Raw genomic sequence first — 20,790 nt, 5'->3', positions numbered from 1 at the left:
TCTCTGCAAGAAAAGCAAGTGTAGTGGTGAAGGAATCATTACTGAACAAATAAACCACATTTTGTTTGCACATTAGTGTCTTATATGAGCAAATTTATAACCCTACTCACAATATGTTTTGCGTGTTGTTCCTCTGGAAGATACGCTATAAATATTAGAGTGAAAGCATATCCTAGGCCACAAGGATAGGTACATTCTGACCAGGTAATACCATGTGACCTCAGTGCCCATATTTGTTTGGATGTTAAAATCACATTGACACTAAGAACTTTGTTTTAGGTAACAGAAAATAAGAAAGATAAGCTTAGTATTTATTTGTCTATAACAAATATTGGCCAAATATATGTCAAGCACTGTACTAAGTGTTAGAATACAACAGTAGTGAGACAGATGCATGGATAAGTGACTGGATGGGGGTAGATGAATGAATGGGTAGCTGGGTAGATGGGGGGTGGGTAGGTAGATGTGAATGGATATGAATAGATGGAGGGATAGGTCGATGGGTGGGTGAGTAGATGAGTGAATGAGTGGATGGATGGGTGGACGGATGGGTGGGTAGATGTGAATGGATAAATGCATGGATAGGTGAATAGATGGGTGAGTAAATGAATGGATAGGTGAAAGGGTGGATGAGTTGGTGGATGGGTGTATGTGGATGGATATGGCTAGATGGACAGATATGGATAGGTGAGTAGATGAGTGAATTGATGAATGGGTAGATGGATGGGTGGGTAGATGAGTGAATGAGAGGATGGGTGATGGAGAGGTGGGTGGGTGGATGGGTGGGTTGGTGGATTGATGGATGAGTGGTTGGATGGATGGTTGAGTGAGTGGGTGGGTAAATGTGGATAAATATGTATAGATGGATAAATACATGGATGGGTGTGTGGGTAGATGTATGAATGGGTAGATGGGTGGGTGGGTGGATGTGGATGGATAAGGACAAATGTATGGATAGGTAGATGAAGAATGGGTAAATAAGTGGATGGGTGAATGGGTGGGTGAGTGGATAGATGTGGATGGATAAGGATAGATACATGGATGAACTGGTCAGTTGATGAGTGAATGGGTGGATGGGTGGGGGTGGATGTAGATGGATAAGGACAAATGCATGGATAGGTAGATAAAGGGTGGGTAAATAAGTGGATGGGTGAATGTGTGGGTGGGTGAGTGGGTGGGTGGATGTGAATGGATATGGATAGATGGATTAATACATGGATGGGTGTGGGTAGATGCATGAATGGGTAAATGGACATGTGGGTGGTTGAGTGGATGAGTGAATAGATGAGCGGGGTGGAAGTGAATGGATATGGATAGATGGATGGATAGGTGAGTGGATGTGGGGGTAGATGAGTGAATGGGTGGATGGGTGGGTGGGTGGGTGGATGGATATGTATAGATGGATAAATACATGGATGGATGTGTGGGTAGATGGGTGAATGGGTAGATGGCTGTGTGGGTGGTTGGGTGGATGGGTAAATGGATGAGTGGAGGTAGAGGCAGATGGATATGGATGGATGGATAGGTGAACAGATGTGTGTGTAGATGAGTGAATGGGTGGATAAGTGGATGGATGTGTGAGTAGATGTCTGAATGGGTGAATGGATGTGTGGGTAGATGCATGAATGGGTGGATGGATGGGTGGGGTGGATGTGGATAGAGGCATGGGTAGGTGAATGGATGTGTGGGTAGATGAGTGAATGGGTGGATGGATAGGTGGGCTGGATGCAGATGGATATGGATAGATGCACAGATAGATGGATAGACACCAAGATAAAAAGGTACATTGTCAGATTCAGAGATACAATTGAATACATAGAAACACAGAGACATAGATAAAGCTCATGAGAGGTTTTGATAAGTACGTGTAAAATTTGAGTAGAATAAGGCTGATAGAGATCACCAGTACAGAGGCTGGGGAAAATACTTTTTCATCATTTTGCATCAGATATTGCACATCAGGTGGTCAGGTAGGACCACTGTGATGAGATGGACATTTGAGCAGCAATTGTGAAGAAGTGGGGGCAGAAGCTAGGTAGATCCATCTGGTGTCATGCAAACCAGGACGCATGAACAGACAGCACACACACCAATCCTGCAGGAGCACCATTCACTGGAGAAAACTCCAGAGATTTAGGTGAGCAGCAGGTGTGTAGGTCTCTGCACAGGAATCTGGTATTCTGGCAGGATGGGGACCTGGAAGTGCCAGACATCAGACTCAAGAATAGGGATCCTGAGTCTTAGGCTACAAAGCTTTGAAGCTACAGGATAACAAAGTGCCTGCCCCAGCCTGGTGGGATGAGTGAAGGATACAATCACAATATGATACAACGGAATCTTGGGCCCAGCACTGGAGCTGGCGGGGGCAGGGTTTCTTGAAGAAATATTCATATTATATTATTTACTCAGAAAAATATCGAAAAACTATGTTGCAAAATTCTAAATTTGTATAAACATATAGTATATATACAGTTCTAGATATGCATATAGATAGATAGATAGATAGATAGATAGATAGATAGATAGATAGATAGATTTTTTTTTTTTTTTTTTTGAGACAGAGTCTCGCTCTGTCACCCAGGCTGGAGTGCAGTGGTGCAATCTGGGCTCACCGCAACCTTCGCCTCCCAGGTTCAAGCAATTCTCCTACCTCAGCCTCCTGAGTAGCTGGGACTACAGGCACATGCCACCATGCCCAGCTAATTTTTTGTATTTTTAGTAGAGACAGGGTTTCACTGTGTTAGCCAGGATGGTCTTGATCTCCTGACCTTGTGATCCGCCCACCTCGGCCTCCCAAAGTGCTGGGATTACAGGCACGAGCCACCGCACCTGGCCTGCAAAAATATTTTCTACCTTAACAGAAAAAATAAACAGAACACATGATATTATATATTATACTACATGGAGAATAAACATAGAATATATTTTATAATATTATATGTTACACATGGGTATATGTAAGTATATGTTACTAGTGGTTGTCTCTCTGTGATAAGATCAAGGGGAGGTTTTCTTTTCCTTATGTTCCAATATTTTTTCAATGAACAAAATGAACATTAATTCTGTAGCAGAAAAAAACAATAATAATTTTTTTGATGAAGATAGAAACAGGAAACCAAGAGCAGAAGCCTGACATGACCTGAAGTTTGTGTAAGGCTGAAGTTTAAGAACTCAGGTGTGTTCAGGTGGGATCTTTACACGTTCAGGTGAGCACAGGCGGGAGCTGGACCAAGGACAGACCAGAAGGCTAGGATGAATGTGTACCTAAGAACACCACAGGCTGTGAGGCTCTTACGCTGCCTTCTTGACCCTAAGGGATCCTTGACTTGTTCAATCTGGTGAATGTGTACTTAGGGCAAATTGCTGATGTTTTTCCCTTTTGTCACCTAGCTGTGAGGCTGAACTGAACCAAGTGACAATTGTTCTGGTAGTGAATGAGCACGGCATTGTGGTGAATTGTACCACTGAAATTGGGCTTTTTATGAAAGGCTACAGAATTTGATTTTGATAAGTGACTGATAACTTTATCATGATTTATTTTCTATAGATACATTGCTGGACTCCATTGGTTAATAATTTAAGTCTTTTGCATTTACTTTCTTGAGTGCCTTTTACCAGTAATTGTATCTTCTCATTTTACGGTTGGTCTGATTTTGGCATCAAGGTATACACACATATCAATTGAAGCACCAAATATTTTCTTTGCCTATTCTCTGGAACAGATTATATAAATTGAGATTATCTATTCCTTGAATATTTGATAGAACCTATCTCTAAGCTCTCTGGGCCCAGAAGTAATTTTGTCAGTAGGTTTTTAACTATTTGATTCAATTTTGTTAATGAGTGTACGCAGGTTTTCTACTTCCTCTTAAGTCAGTTTTGGTCATTTGTATTTTTCTAGGAAATTGGCAATTTTGTTATACATTTTCATGATTATCCACAAGTAGCATCTTTTTTAAAAACTCGCCTATGTCTTAGTTGTTTATAATTCCTGTCTTTGTATTTGTTTATTCACTACCTACCTCTCTCGTCATTGAGAAATGTAGCCAGAAAATTGTCTGTACTGCTAATCTTTTCCAGAATCAGCTCTTGGTTGCATGGGTCTTCTCCATGTATCTTAGTTTTACATTTCTCTAATTTCTGTTCATACCTATTTCATTCCTTCCCATTTTTAGAGTTTACCACGTTTTCTTTTTAATTTGTTCTTTCTTATTTTTTATTTTTTATTTCCATAGGTTTTGGGGGAACAGGTGGTATTCAGTTATATAAGTTCTTTAGTGGTGATTTGTGAGATTTTGGTGCACCCATCACCCAAGCAGTGTACACTGAATCCAATTTGTAGCTTTTCATACCTCACCCCCTGCCCACCCTTTCCCCCCAAGTCTCCAAAGTCCATTGTATCATTCTTATGCCTTTGCAACCCCATAGCTTAGCTCCCACTGACGAGTGAGAACATACAATGTTTGGTTTTCCATTCCTGAGTTACTTCACTTAGAATAATCATCCCCAATCCCATCCAGGTTGCTATGAATGCCATTAATCCATTCCTTTTTATGGCTGAGTAATATTCCATTGTGTGTGTGTGTATATATATACACACATATATACATATATATACACACACACACACACATATATATATATATCACAGTTTCTTTATCCACCTGTTGATTAAGGGGCATTTGGGCTGTTTCCATATTTTTACAATTGCAAATTGTGCTGCTATAAACATGCATGTGCAAGTATCTTTTTTGTATAATGGTTTGTTTTCCTCTGGGTAGATACCCAGTAGTAGGGTTGCTGGATCAAATGGTAGTTCTACTTTTCGTACTTTAAGAAATCTCCACACTGTTTTCTATAATGGTTGTACTAGTTTACATTACCACCAGCAGTGTAGAAGTGTTTCCTTTTCACTGCATCCACATCAACATCTATTTTTTTTTATTATGACCATTCTTGTGGGAGTAAGGTGGTATCACACTGTGGTTATGATTTGCATTTCCCTGATCATTAGTGATGTTGAGCATTTTTTCATATGTTTGTTGGCCATTTGTACATCTTCTTTGGAGAATTGTCTGTCCATGTCCTTAGCCCAATTTTTGATGGGTTTGTTTTTTTTTCTTGCTAATTTGTTTGCATTTCTTGTAGATTCTGGATATTAGTCCTTTGTTGGATGTACAGATTGGAAAGACTTTCTCCCACTCTGTGGGTTGTTTGTTTACTCTTCTGACTGTTCCTTTTGCAGTGAAAAAGCTTTTTAGTTTAATTAAGTCCCACCTATTTATCTTTTTGTTGTGTTTGCTTTTGGGTTCTTGCTCATAAAATCTTTGCCTAAGGTAATGTCTAGAAGGGTTTTCTGGTGTTATCTTCTAGAATTGTTATAGTTTCAGGTCTTAAATTTAAGTTCTTAATCCACTTTGAGTTAATTTTTTTATAAAGTGAAATATGAGGATCCAGTTTCATTCTTCTACGTGTGGCTCGCCAATTATCCCAGCACCATTTGTTGAAGAGTGTCCTTTACCCACTTTATGTTTGCTTTTTTGAAGATCAGTTGGCTATAAGTATTTGGGTTTATTTCTGGCTTCTCTATTTTGTTCCATTGGTCTATGTGTCTATTTTTAATACTAGTACCATGCTGTCTTGGTGACTATAGCCTTATAGTATAGTTTGAAATCAGGTAATGTGATGCCTCCAGATTTGTTTTTTTTTGCTTAGTATTGCTTGGTTATGCAGGCTTTTTTTTTTTTTTTTTTTTTTTTTTTGGTTCCATATGAACTTTAGGATTGTTTTATTTCTAGTTGTGTGAAGAATGATGGTGGTATTTTGATGGAAATTGCATTAAATTTATAGATTGCTTTTGGCAGTATGGTCATTTTCACAATATTGATTCTACCCATCCATAAGCATTGGATGTGTTTCCATTTGTTTGTGTCATCTATGATTTCTTCCAGCAGTGTTTTGTAGTTTTCCTTGTAGGAGTCTTTCACCTCCTTAGTAAGGTATATTCCTAAGTATTTTTTTACAGCTATTGTAAGAGGGGTTGAGTTCTTGATTTCATTCTCAGCTTGGTCACTATTGGTGTATAGCAGAGCTCCTGATTTGTATACATTAATTTTGTATCCTGAAACGTTGTTGAATTCATTTATCAGTTCTAGGAGCTTTGTGGTGGAGACTTTAGGGTGTTCTAGATATATGGTCATATCATCAGCAAACAGCAACAGTTTGACTTCCTCCTTACCAATTTGGATGCCCTTTATTTCTTTCTCTTGTCTGATTGCTCTGGCTAGGACTTACAGTACCATGTTGAGTAGAAGTGGTGAGTGTGGGCATCCTTGTCTTTTTCCAGTTCTCAGAGGGAACACTTTCAACTTGTCCCCAGTCAGTATTATGTTGGCTGTGGGTTTGTCATGGATGCCTCTTATTACGTTGAAGTTTGTCCCTTGTATGCTGATTTTTCTGAGGGTTTTAAACATAAAGAAATGCTGGATTTTGTCAAGTGCTTTTTCTCCGTCTACTGAGATAATCATGTAATTTTTGTTTTTAATTTTGTTTATGTGGTGTATTACATTTATTGACTTGCATATGTTAAACCATCCCTGCCTCCCTGGTATGAAATCCACTTGATCATAGTGGATTATCTTTTTGTTATGCTGTTGAATTTGGTTAGCTAGTATTTTGTTAAGGATTTTGCATCTATGTTCATCAGGGATATTGGTCTGTAATTTTCTTTTTCTATTATGTCCTTTCCTGGTTTGGGTATTAGGGCAATACTAGCTTCATAGAATGATTTAAGAAGGATTCCCTTTTTCTCTATCTTATGGAATAGTGTCAATAGGATTGGTACCAATTGTTCTTTGCATGTCTGGTAGAATTCAGGGGTGAATCTGTCTGGTCCTGGACTTTTTTTGGTTGGTAATTTTTTTATTACCATTTCAATCTCACTGCTTGTTATTGGTCCGTTCAGGGTTTCTAATTCTTCCTCATTTAAGCCAGGAGGGTTGTATCTTTCCAGGAATTTATTCATCTCCTCTAGGCTTTCCAGTTTATGTGTATAAAGGTGTTCATAGGAGCCTTGACCATTTCATTTCTAATTGAGCTTATTTGGATCTACTCTCTTCTTTTCTTAGTTAATCTTGCTAATGGTCTATCAATTGTATTTATCTTTTCAAAGAACCAGCTTTTTGTTTCATTTATCTTTTGTATTGTTTTCTGTTTGTTTCAATTTCATTTAGTTATGCTCTGATCTTGATTATTTCCTTTCTTCTGCTCAGTTTAAGTTTGGTTTGTTCTTGTTCCTCTAGTTCCTTGAGGTGTGACCTTAAATTGTTTATTTGTGCTCTTTCAGACTCTTTAATGAAGGCATTTAAGGCTATCAACTTTCCTCTTAGTATCATCTTTGCTGTGTCCAAGAAGTTTTGATAGGTTGTGTCACTATTATTCAGCTCAAATAATTTTTTAATTTCCATCTTGATTTCATTGTTGACCCAGTGATCATTCAGGAGCAGGTTACTTAATTTCCAGGTATTTGCATGGTTTTGAAGGTTCCTTTGGAGTAGATTTCCAGTTTTATTCCACTGTGGTCTGAGAGAGTACTTGATATAATTTCAGTTTCCTTAAATATATTAAGACTTGTTTTGTGGCCTATTATGTGGTCTGTCTTGGAGAAAGTTCCATGTGCTGATGAATAGAATGTACATTTTGCAGTTGTTGAGTAGAATGTTCTGTAAATATCTGTTAAGTCCATTTGTTCCAAGGTATAGTTTAAATCCACTGTTTCTTTGTTGACTTTCTGTCTTGATGAACTCTCTAGTGCTGTCAGTGGAGTATTGAAGTCCCCCACTATTATTATCATGATGCTGTCTATCTGATTTTTTGGGTCAAGTAGTAATTGTTTTATAAATTTGGGAGCTCCAGTGTTAGGTGCATATATATTTAGGATTGTGATATTTTCCTATTGGACAAGGACTTTTATCATTATATAATATCCCTTTTTGTCTTTTTTAACTACTGTTCCTTTAAAGTTTGTTTTGCCAATACAAGAATAGCTATTCTTGCTCACTTTGGTGTGCATTTGCATGGAATGTCTTTTTCCACCCCTTTACCTTAAGTTTATATGAGTCCTTATGTGTTAGGTAAGTCTCTTGAAGGCAGCAGATACTTGCTTGGTGAATTCTTATTTATTCTGCAATTCTGTATCTTTTAAGTGGAGCATTTAGGCCATTTACATTCAATATTAGTACTGAGATGCGAGGTACTATGCCATTCATTGTGTTATTTCTTGCCTGTATACCTTGGGGTTATTTTATTATACTTCTGTTTTATAGGTCATGTGAAAGTTATACTTTTAAAAGGTCCTGTTTTGATGTGTTTCCAGGATTTGTTTCAAGATTCAGAGCTTCTTTTAGCAGTTCTTGTAGTGCTGGCTTAGTCATGGCAAATTCTCTCAGCATTTGTTTGTCTGAAAAAGACTGTATCTTTCCTTCATTTATGAAGCTTAATTTCACCAGATACAAAATTCTTGGCTGATAATTGTTTTGTTTAAAGAGGCTGAAAATAGGGCCCCAATCCCTTCTAGCTTGTAGTGTTTCTGCTGAGAAATCTGCTGTTCATCTGATAGTTTTTTTTTTAATAGGTTATCTCACAGCTCTTAAGATTCTCTCCTCATCTTGATTTTAGATAACCTAATGGCAATGTGCCTGGGCAATGATCTTTTTGCAATAAATTTCCCAGGTGTTCTTTGAACTTCTTGTGTTTGGATGTCTAGGTCTCTAGCAAGGTCAGGGATGTTTTTCTCGATTATTCCCCCAATATGTTTTCCAGACTTCTAGATTTACTTCTTCTTCAGGAACACACCAATTATTCTTGTTTTATTGTTTACCATAATCCCAAACTTCTTGGAGGCTTTGCTCATTTTTTAAATTCTTTTTTCTTTGTCTTTGTTGGATTGGGTTAATTTGAAAACCTTGTCTTTGAGCTCTGAAGTTCTTTCTTCTGCTCCTTTGATTCTACTGATGAGACTTTTCAGTACATTTTGTATTTCTCTAAGTGTGTCCTTTATTTCCTGAAGTTGTGATTTTTTTTGTATTTATGCTATCTATTTCACTGGAGATTTCTCCCCTCATATCTTGTATCTCTTTTTTTTTAAGTCCTTAAATTGGACTTCACCTTTCTCTGGTGCCTCCTTGATTAGCTTAATAATCAACCTTCAGAATTCTTTTTCAGGTAAATCAGGAATTTCTTCTTGGTTTGGATCTATTGCTGGTGAGCTAGTGTGATTTTTTTGGGGGGTGTTAAAGAATCTTGTTTTGTCACATTACCAGAATTGTTTTTTTCTGGTTCCTTCTCATGTGGGTAGGCTATGTCACAGAGAAGATCTGGAGCTCAAAGCTGCTGTTCAGATTCTTTTGTCCCACGGGGTGTTCCCATGATGCAATACTCTCCCCTTTTTCCTAGGGATGTGGCTTCCTGAGAGCCAAACTGTAGTTATTGCTATTTCTCTTCTGGATCTAAGTCACCCAGCAGGGCTACCAGGCTCCAGGCTGGTACTGGGGGTTGTCTGCTCAGACAGTGTGAACCATCTTCAGGTCTCTCAACCATGAATACCAGCACCTGCTCTGGTGGAGGTGGCAGGGGAGTGAAATGGACTCTCTGAGGGTCCTTAGTTTTAGTTATTTAATGCACTATTTTTGTGCTGGTTGGCCTCTTGCCAGGAGGTAGCACTTTCAAGAGAGCATCAGCTGTGGTAGTACAGGGAGGAATTAGGCTGTGGGTGGGGCCCTAGAAGTCCTGAGAGAATAATATGCCCTTTGTCTTCAGCTACCAGGGTGGGTAGAGAAGGACCATCGGGTTGAGGCAAGGTTAGATGTGTCTAAGTTCAGACTCTCCTTGGGCAGAGCTTGCTGCTGCTGCTGCGGGGTTAGGGGTGTTGTTCTCAGGTCAATGGAGTTATGTTCCCAGGAGGATTATGGCTGCCTCTGCTGTGTCATCAAAGTTGGCAGGGAAGTGAGGGATAGCTGGCAGTTACAGGCCTCACCCAGCTCCCACACAACCCAAAAGGCCAATCTCACTGCCACCGTGCCCCACTCCCAACAGCACTGAGTTTGTTTCCAGGCAGTGAGCAGCAGGGCTGAAAAATTGCATTGCCCCAGGCTACCAACTTCCCAGATGAGAAAGCAAGTAGGATTTTCACACCTCCCCACCTGTCGCATCTGCACATGGATTCATGCCCTCCCCTGAGTTCTGGCCAGGAGACTTCACATTTGGTTGGAATTGTTACAAAGTTCAGCCTGAGGTTTCCTTCTCCCTGTGGTCTTTTCCCAGTTCCTCTGGCAGCCTCCCCAAGGACACCTGTGAGAAAAGTAAGAAATGGCTTCCCTGGGGACCCCAGAGAGCCCAGAGGGCTTTTCCCACTGCTTCCTCTACCCCTGTATTTCACTTGGCTCTCCAAGTTGACTCGGCTCCAGGTAAGGTCAAATCCTTCTCCCCTGATCTAGACCTTCGGTTCCCCAGTGAGGGTGTGTGTTCAGGGGCAGGTAATCCCACTTTTCCACTGTCACAGCTTGGACACTCACAGTATGTGGGCTGTCTCCCAGATCCCACAGGAGCAATCCAATTCCATCAGAGGGTATGTGGACTCTCTTGGCTTTCCTGGTATATTCCTGCCATAGTCGTTTTGGAGCAAAAGTTGATGATCCGAGTCTCCACACCCTGCTCTGTCCATCTGAGCTGGAACTGCAAGCTAGTTCTACCTCCTATCCCATGTTCTTTTAATTTCTATTAGATTAATAGTATCCAGTCTTTTTTCTTTTCTAATGAATGCATTTAGGGCTATAAATTTTGTTCTAAGTACTACTGTAACAGCATTCCACAAGTGTGGATGTATGGCATTTTTATTATCATTCAGCTCATAATATAGTCTTATTTTTATTATGATTTCTTCTTTGGATCATGACTTATTTATAAATATGCTTTAAAACATCCAAATGTGTAACTTCATTCAATTTTTTGACTTCAACAATATATAGTGGAGAGAGAACATGGCCTGCATGATCCCATTTTGTTAATATTTGTTGAATTGTATTTTATGACCTAATATGTGATTATTATAACTGTTGCATGTGTACTTGAAAATAATATGCATTATTAATTTTTAGGCATAACATTCTATGTGTCATTAGATATAAATTCTTAATTTGTATTTTAAAAATCCATACACTTACTTTGTTACACTGTAAGGGTAGACTTATAAATCTCTCCTTGTAATTCCATCAAATTTTGCTTTATGTATTTTGAGGCCATATTTTTAGGGGTATATAAGTTTATAAATTTCTCCTAGTGAATTCCGGTTTTTTTGCCATTTTATAATAATCCTTTTAGACATGACTAATGTTTTTTTACTTTAAGACCTTTTTTGTGTTTTAATGCAGTTAATAACCTTTCTTTTCATCGATCTTTGTCTGGCACATCTATTTCCCCACTTTTACTTTACACCTTTCTGTTTTCCATATTGCTGAAGAATTGGTCTTGTTAAAACCATAAAGTCATTTTTTTCTTTATTTAATCTATCAGTCTCTGGTTTTATTCAGCAAACTCAATTTGTTTACATTTCTTGTAGTTACTAACCCATTTGGAATTGTTTCTACCATATTAATTTGTGCTTTCCATCTTTCTAGCTTTTACTTCTTTTCCTATCTTCTATAGCAGGGATTGGCAAATTATACCCTTCAGGCCAAATCCAGTTCATTTGCTGTTTTTATAAATTAAGTTGGAGTGCACCACCATGCTCATTTGTTTAAATTTTCTCTATGGTTGGTTTTGCACTACAATAGCAGAGTTGAATAGATACAATAGAGATGATATGGCACACAAAGTCAAAAATATGTACTATCTGGTCATTTACAGAAAACATTTGCTGCCTTGTTCAATAGGATTAGAGAGTTTCTTTTTTCATTTTTCCTTTACTGTTTTGAAAACTGCAAATTCTACTTTTACCACGCCCCACAACTCCCAGCAGTCATGACTAAAATTTCAACATGTGTACTCAGCATTCCAAGATCTCAAGTTAACTCAATTGTTCACGGGATCATTTAATGATTTTGGAATTCTAGATTATTATCCTCCCACCTTACATATAATTAGGGGACTTGGGTCATTCTCCTCCCAACTTACATGATACTTAATCCAGTATTTCATGTCCTACATGTTTTTATACATGTGAAATGTCATTACTATTATTGTTGTCATCCATTGTCAATCCTGTTCCGATTTATCCATATGTGTACTAATTTATTCGCTCACCATTCTGCTTTCAGTTCATTTCTTCATTCTAGATTCAGTTTTCTCCTTGATAAAGTGCATTCCTGGAAGTTATTTAGGTGGGACTCTGTTAGTTATAAATTCCTTAGTGCTTTGTTTTTCGTCCTTTCTCCCTAATTCTTGTATGACAGTTTAGTTAGGTAGAAAATTATATTTTCTCTCAACACTTTGAAGATATAATTCCACTGTCCTTTGGTCATCATTGACAAGTGGCAGCCAAATTAATTGTCATTCCTTCATAGGTCATCTTATATTTCTGGCTACTGTTAAGGTATTATCTTTGTACTTTGCATTCTTACATAGCCTACTCTAATCTATCCAGGGATGCATTTCCTTTTATCTATCCTAATATTTAGGACTACACTTTCCTTGAATCTGAGAACTCAGAACTGTTCTCAATTTTGAAAATTCTCGGTCACCATCTCTTTCAATATTGGCTCACTCTCATTCTCTCCTTTCTCTCCATCTTTAACTCCTATTGTGCTTCTATTAGACCTTCTTGTCCTATTCTCCATATCTATTAATCTTGCTTCCAAATTTTCTCTCTCTTCATTTCCATGTGCTCACAGTGATTTTCCACTTAACAAATTCTCCTTTTAGTTATGTCTAATTTGCTTTTTAACCTAATCATTAAAGATTTAGTTACATTTCAATCACTATATTTTTTATTCCTATACATTTCCTTTTGTTCTTTTCAAATCTTCCCTGTCTTTTGTCTTCCCTTGGTGGCAGCTTGCTGTTTTCTCTTTTTTTAAATTTTCCATTGTGTCTTTAATTCTATTTCACAATCTTTATTTTGATAATATTGTTGCCTGAAGCTCTTAGGAATTTAATCCCACTGTTTGTTATATCTTTGAACTTGCTCAGAGTTTATTTTTCTCCCTTGGATTGGCACTTTTGGATTGTGAGCTCATCTTCATTGCAGTTTTTCTGTAGGAATTATTTGTGTACATCCACAGAGATTTTGTGCTTTCTCCTGCCAGGTGCTCCAGGGTTAATTTTATCTAAATTGCTCAGATTGGGGGCTCCATGCCACTCAGATAGTATAAATTCACACCCCAAATACACCTGAGGACAGCCACTACATACAAATTCTCAAAGGCAACCATTTTCTCCTACTCAGAATCAGGCCAAGGTTGACAGGCTTTCTGTTATTTCCCTGTGCCAATGGCTGGATTGTTCTTCTGGTCCACCTTTTCACTGGAAGTGTAATTCTTCATGGGCAGGGGAAAACTCTTGTATAGGAATCTCAGTTCTAATTTCCAGCCTCTTATGGGCTCAAAGATTCATTTCCTATTTCTGCATGGCCATTAAAATCCAAAAATTTATTAGTTAAAAAGACATACAAGGTAACCTCAACTCCCACCTTTGCCATCCCATGCCTTCCCCCAGCATAGCCCTAGTATCAGTTATCTTATATTTCTGGCTTCTGTTCCCTCTTTGGTTTGGGCCTCTACAAGGGATTTCCCTTATCTTTTCATGAGCAATGTTTATTATACTTGCTGTATTTTAGCCAACATCCCTAGACATTTTTATATCAAGATGTTTCTCAGGGTATCTGGTTCATCAGACTGCTGAAAACTGAGGTTTAAAATAAACATTTACAATAAACTATTTCATACATTATAAATCCAACGCTAATATCCAGCTTAACTCATCCCTAGTTTATTCATGAAAATGTGTGACTTTGGGAAAGGGCCTCTGGTATTGCAAGGAACATTTCTCATCCCATTCCCTGGCTCCTGTGCCCCAGTCTTGCCACTGAGCTTCTCTATAGTTTTAATTCCTGAAAAAGGGATGGGTATATGGGAGAAATAATCTCTTTATGCCTGTCAGCGGTCATCTGAGATGCCAAAAATAATAATGAGGAAATAGAACAACTAGTGAGGTAGCAGTCTCTCAAATCTTTCACACTGCTAGAATTTGCCCTTTGGAGCATTTTCAAAACACCAGAGAGGTTAGTGCCTGTGGAAGCACTCACTGTCTTCTAGCAAAAGTTCTTTCCAATACCTTGGTCAAAACAATCATTTGTAAATCAGCCAATATTTTTACAGCTCAAAGAACATTTTCATGCCACTTATCTTATGAAAGCTGAGTGTCCAACTCTTACAAATGAAAAAAAGAAAAATGAGACTGAGGAGATTAAGCAAGCTGCTTGCCCTGCTCAATGTTATGCAGTCAGCAGAACTAGAACTTTACTATTTTTAGCAGAAAACACTGTTCATAAATTCTTACAAGGGTAGGTGCCAGAATTTGCTCTCCTGCTGCTACACTGTCCCAGACACTACCTATAGGAGCTTAAGCAACATTAAAAGTTAAATTAAACAGCTCTTAAAATGGTAGTTGTGCAATTTCTGAGTGATGCTAGCCAAGGGTAGATTCCCCAGAGCTTGGAAGTAAACCAGAAAAGAGCAATGAGATGTCCAGGCATCGGAAAGTGGGTCCTAGAAGGTGCGGCCTGGAGAAACTGGAGCAACGTGCTGGAGTCCAGCACTGTCTGTGGCTGGCTCCTGTGTCAAAGGCTGCTAGGGGTGCAGCAAGACGTGTCTTGCTGCTGCCAGGGACATGGAGAGCCCGTGTGACTCACCCTGCCTTTCATCTGCATTTGTTCTCTTGGCAAGAGTGATTTTCATTGTACCATAAACTCAGTGTTACCAAACCCACTTGGAGTGATGCACTGACTGAAATTGCCCCTCAAGGAGGAAGGGCTAACACCGCCTTGCAAACGGAGGCTTTGCTATGTGAGTCTTGGCTTCCTGGCTTTCCCCATGAAGAACTTCCTGTCAGCCCACAGACAGGAAGCGAGCCGCAGGAAAGCGCTGGCTGCCAGCCTCCTCGTTCCACACTGGACCAGGGGCAGGGGTTCCTCTCAGAGACCAACCAGAGCAAAGCGGCTCGCAGGGCAAGGCCTGAGGGAGGAGCAGAAGCCCAGAAGCAGAAGTCAGACCACGGACGGGCAGGGACAGGTGAGCTGGGGATAGAACCACAGATCTGCAGCCTGAGGGGCAGGAACCGCGTGGGCCTGATCCAGGAGGGTCCATAGAACCGGCACTGTGGTTGCTGCCTGGTTTTCCTTGGAGGTTAGGGCACGATGCAAGAGCAGTGAGTCTGAGTATAACACGTTAGGAATGGGCAGGCAGCCCCGAGATTGTAGCATGGAGTGGCCAGAACACGCCTGTGCAGCCCTTCTCCAGGGCGGGGCAGTACACAGCCTGCTCTCCACTGAACGGGACTCCTCCTTATTCCTTTGTACACTAATTCACCTGTCTTCCCACCCTCCATGGGGTAAGTGCTGGGGGTGCTATGCTACCCGGAGTGGGGCACGGTGCTGGGTGCTGGGGGCAGGTGTGAGCTGGGCTCTGTCCTGGGGCCTAAGCTAGGATGAGCCACTGTCCCATTTGAGAGTCTCCAGCCCCATCATGTTCAATCCCAGCTCAGCGGATTTTCACACCCAAATCACCGCCTCCTGCCCCCAAATCTGGAACTACCAATTAAAAAAAAAAAAAAAAAGAAAGAAAGAAAACGGTCTGTGAGATGGACATGGCACTGAGGAGGGGGAAGTAAATGAGGAACCACGCAGGGGACCAGGCAGGTGCCAGGCCCACCTGGCATCGCCACCCAGGGACCGCTTTAACCACTCGAGCCTCCAGCGTGGGGGGAGCGTTCATTCTCTGAGGTCATCATGAGGCTCAAAGGGAAGTGACCATACAGCGCTCTCAAGGGTGTACATTTCTAAAGTCATCTCAAGAGAAAGCCAGGCAGAAGGCGAGAGGAAGAAAAAGGCGGTGCCGGCAGCGAGGGATGTGGATACCCCGAGCGGCACCAACAGCGGCGCGGACAAGAAGCGCTTTGAAGTGAAAAAGTGGAATGCAATAGCCCTCTGGGCCTGGGATATTGTGGTTGATAACTGTGCCATCTGCAGGAACCACATTATGGATCTTTGCATAGAATGTCAAGCTAACCAGGCATCCGCTACTTCAGAAGAATGTACGGTCACATGGGGAGTCTGTAATCAAGCTTTTCATTCCACTGCATCTCTCGCTGGCTCAAAACAGGACAGGTGTGTCCATTGGACAACAGAGAGTGGGAATTCCAACAGTATGGGCACTAGGAAAAGACTTCTTCCATCAAGCTTAATTGTTTTGTTATTCATTTAATGACTTTCCCTGCTGTTACCTAATGACAGATTAGATGGATCCATGTTTCTTCTGCTTTGTTTTTTCAGTTTGCTGTTCTGTAGCCATATTGTATTGTGTCAAATAAAGTCCAGTTGGAGTCTAAAAAAAAAAGAAAAAGAAAAAAAGAAAAAGGTGGTGCCCACGCCTGCCGATGGACCCAGGGAAACGTGTACCTTCTGTGGTATCCCAGGGACCCCGAGTTCCATGTTCCCCAGCAAGGCCTGGGTGACACCTCTATTTGGGCCATGGTGGGACCACTCCCGCAGCCCCCGGGACAGGACCGGACGCCCCAGCAGGGAGCCCCCACCCCACCCACATCCTACCACCTCCTCCCGGCTTCCCAGCGCCCTCCCCGGCATCTGGTGGCCTGCGGAGCCTCCCACTCCAAGGAGGTCTCCTCCACGGACTCCAGGCAGAGGAGGACGTTGTCCTGCGCGCATTGCTCCCTTCAACGTCCCTCGCCGGGGAGGCTGCGCCACATTCTTGGCAGGCGGGGCCTGTCTCATCCTGCTTTGCTGTACATGTGGACCCCATTTGCAGGGGGCACCGCACTGGGGTGGGGGAGATCCAGAGGGGTGGCTGTGGGACTGGCCTTAAACACTTCCACCTGAGAATGTGGAGGGAACACCCCCCAACGCGATGAAAGGGACCAGAGAGCAGGACGCTGCGCACCAGGAAAAGAGGAGCAGAGAAGCCCCCGGTGTGAGGGCGCAGGAGGGGGTCCTGCGGAGGCCGTCAGCCCCCCTGCTGAGACTCAAGACCCCCAGCAGGAGGCAGGTGGGGGACAGCGGGGACAGAAGAGTAGTGGGGTACAGGGCCAGCCCACTGCACGTTCTCGCCACTCAGGGCTGGCAGATGCCAGGCTACCCCAAGAAGGCCGAACCCCAGGCTCTCATCGCGGGTGCTGCCTCAGCATCCATGGCAGCCCATCGCTACAGCATTGGTGGGGACATCCGCAGGCTCTGCGGGCCTGGAGCCCTGCCTTGCAGCTGGCCAGGCACCCCCACAAGGCGCCAGAGACCATCCGGTCCAGCCATCACTTCCCACACAAACAAACTGAAATGCAGGTGGGCAGTTAGGCATCAACTAGCTTGGGTTAGTATCCGTGGCCTCCGGCAGCTCCTCCTTTCCCAATCTGAGGGGCTCCTGTGAGGGCTCTGAACAGCCCAGAGTCTTATTGCTTGTATTTGAAAACAAAGGCACAAAGCCTCAGGAAGGGCTAAGCCCTCCCAGCTCTGGCCGTGCCTAGTGCCTGCAATCTGGCCTCACTTCTCCAAGGCCACCAGCTCCTGAATAACCCCTTTTCTCCAGCAGCAAGGACTTCAGGACTCCCAGGCAGATCCACATGGGGCAGACCCAGACGGGGCAGCACCCCCTGCAGATCCAAGCCTCATGCCCTCTCTTCCACACCTGGGTCCCTGAGGCTCCCCCACGGGCTGCTGCATTTCCTATTTCCTCCAAGACAAAGTGGACCCATTCACCTTTTTCCGTCATGTCCCTCTCTCCCTTCTCCTCCCTGGTTCCACTAAAAGTGTGAGCTTCCAATGCTTCCTGGGTTTGAAAAGTTTCAAATCCTATCAGGACAGACAGTTCATTTTGGTGTTTGGGCTCTTATCAAGGTTAAAAACCAAAAAATGGATTGACCCATCACTAGATAAAATTAGACAAACAGGTGACGTCATGGGGAGTTCCTAACTCACACATGCGCCATGGTCTGTCTCCTGGTCTTTGTCATTCACACGTTTTAGATGAGCATTTATTTACTATGGCCATAATCTGTGTTGGGCACCATGGGCCCAGAGATACCTGAGGCACAGACCCTGTCTCCAAACACAGGCAAACACAGAGACCAGGAGAAAGAATTGCAGCTTTCATGGCAGAGGACATGGCATGCCTGTGTGGGGGTAGGCAGGGGCCTCTGAGCCAGGACAGGGTAGAGGGGACAGTGGAGGGTCAGGAACACCTTCCAGAGGGGCTCACAGGGAACGATAGGGAGGGAATGACGGGAATGACCAGGGAAGAAACGGCAAGGAACAAGGCCAACTCCAAAGGGCAGAGCCCCTGGACACAGCGGGGCACAGGAGGCAGACAGGCAGAGCCAGGGATGGGGGAATCCCACGGGGAAGTGAGGCGGGCACGGGGTTCAAGCACAGCCATGGTAGAATGTGCTATGCATTGTTTCAAGGTCCTCTCAGTGGCTGTGTAAGGAATGGACAGACTCAGAGTGAGAGGGTGACCCAGAGACTCAAGAAAAGCGGCAACAGGAGAACAACCTGTGGCACTTAAGATGCCCAGAGCCGTCCTGCCTGCTTCGCAAACATGAGCCCATGAAATGCTTGTCACCACACAGTGGGGTGAGCACTGACATTGCCCCGATTTACAGAAAAGCCATCTGAGACACAGAGGAGTCGGCCTGCCGAGGTCTGGGAGTGACCCCGAAAATAGAGCAGGGCCCGAAACTAGGCGTGGTGAGGGGGTAGGAAGAGGAATTTGGTCCAGAAACATAGGGTTCGGTGCCCAACCAGGAGCAGGAATCTGGGAGAGGTCTGGGGTGACCCCCAGGTCCCTGGCTGGGGTAACTGGAGGCGCTCAGGGCTGCAGGGAGGAGAGTCTATTTAAAGGGGAATGGAGGGGGCCCACTGGGGGCAGGACAATTTGGGAACATTAGTGGGATGTTGGGGGAAGATTAGATGTATAAGTCATGGACACCCAGGTCGGTCCCAAAGGGCAAATGTGTGGGGTGAGGAGAGAGCTAAGAAACCACAGGAGACCCCACGTCACTGAGTCCTCCTGCCTGGTGGCCTTGGGACAACCTGCCCTAGAATTCCTGATTCCCAGTTGAGGGGAGAGAGGTCCGGGGAGAGGCAGAGCTCTTAGAGCCGGGAGGACATTCTTGCTTCAAGGCTCAAGTAGGGGGATGAGAAGGAGGACCCTTGGCGGAGAAAGTTCATGCAGTGAGGAGCGCCCAGAGTGGCTTATGCGGGAAAGAGGAAGTTCAAGAGCACCATGAAAGGGTAGAATTTCAGAGAGGAAGAGAACCTCTTAGCACTTCCAATAGGTGATTTTCTCTTATAAAAAAAAAAAAAAGAAAGAAAGAAAAAGAAAAGAAAAAGGAAAGAAAGAAAAAGTTTAAGAAGCAAGAAACTTTACAAAGGGAAAAAGTAATGTTCAACCTCTGGGCAAATTCTAGCGGAAAAAGGGAGAGAGAGAGGTGGGTGGGAGGCTAACACAATTTATGGGCCCTCAGAGCTGCGCCAGCTTGAGAAGGTGGCGGAGCCTCTTGGCCCGGGGCCTGCTGCTGACTTGAGCTTTGAAAAACAACTTCCTGTCAATAAATGTGAACAAAAGTTTGGACCCATCTTCAAAGTGATGAGTTATGCTGAAAGTATGTTCCTGCGAACGGGGGAATGGATTGTTCCTAGCGCTTTGGCATTCAGGAAAGTTTATAAATAACCACTCAGCTCTGCCTGGGTTATGCCCGCCATGGGAGTGCACAGTGCCAGCAAGCAGAGGGAGACGTGGGGAGCGGGGCCATGTGTGCGGGGGCCGTGCTCCCTGGTAGGGCTGGCGCAAAGTGCCTGGAGAAGCGCGAGTCACGTCTTGGCGTGGGAGTAGGGGGCTTCCCCAAGCCTCTGTTCAGGGCTGGGCAACAGGGGACCCCCTGGACCAGCTCTTCCATTTGCATTTTGGAGGGAAAAAAGGAAGGAATGGATTCTACATGTGGTTTCCATCGGCCCAGAAAAGTAAAAACATGTGCCAGTGTTTCTAGCAGACATGGTCCTTGTTATTTTAATGAGAAAGACCATAATTAGGGACAACAGTGAAAAAGAAGCCATGGGTCCCCTTTGTGCCCTCCCCTCACCCGATGGGGAGCAGTCGCCCCGATGCACGGTCTTCCCACCCTTTAACCTGCTCCACCAGCACGGGGGGAAGGGAGAAAGCTGGGGACAGGCAAGTCCTCCAACCCCAACAGTTCCTTTCTCAGTGCTGAAGGTGCCGCCCAAGCAGTTCATTTGTCAGCGTTTAAACATCATTACAATGTTAACAGCCTCTCCGATGCCAGAGCGTTGGCTTTGCACGCCTATAAATTACAGTACGTCAAACCGGAGTTTATTGAGTCTTGGCCAATCAGAAGTAAAACTTCCATAACTTTTTACAATTCTCTGCATTCTTCCAATTATATTAAAATATTTATTTGCACCCTGCATGATATATATAAACGTTTTATTAAGAACTTTTGAAACCCGGTTCTTTAAACAGAAGAAAGATCCACTTCACGCTGGCAGAGGCCCGGCCA

At 43.0% G+C, this 20,790-nt stretch overlaps 1 pseudogene; it reads left to right on the top strand.

The window, feature by feature from the left end:
* The first annotated feature begins 499 nt into the window (after positions 1-499).
* Positions 500-16,543, top strand: LOC112425220 (E3 ubiquitin-protein ligase RBX1 pseudogene; annotated as a pseudogene).
* Positions 16,544-20,790: the final 4,247 nt, after the last annotated feature.

Source organism: Macaca nemestrina, chromosome 11 (assembly GCF_043159975.1).
Source record: "Macaca nemestrina isolate mMacNem1 chromosome 11, mMacNem.hap1, whole genome shotgun sequence".
NCBI classification, from domain to species: Eukaryota; Metazoa; Chordata; class Mammalia; order Primates; family Cercopithecidae; genus Macaca; species Macaca nemestrina.
This window is presented reverse-complemented; position numbering and strand designations above follow the sequence as displayed.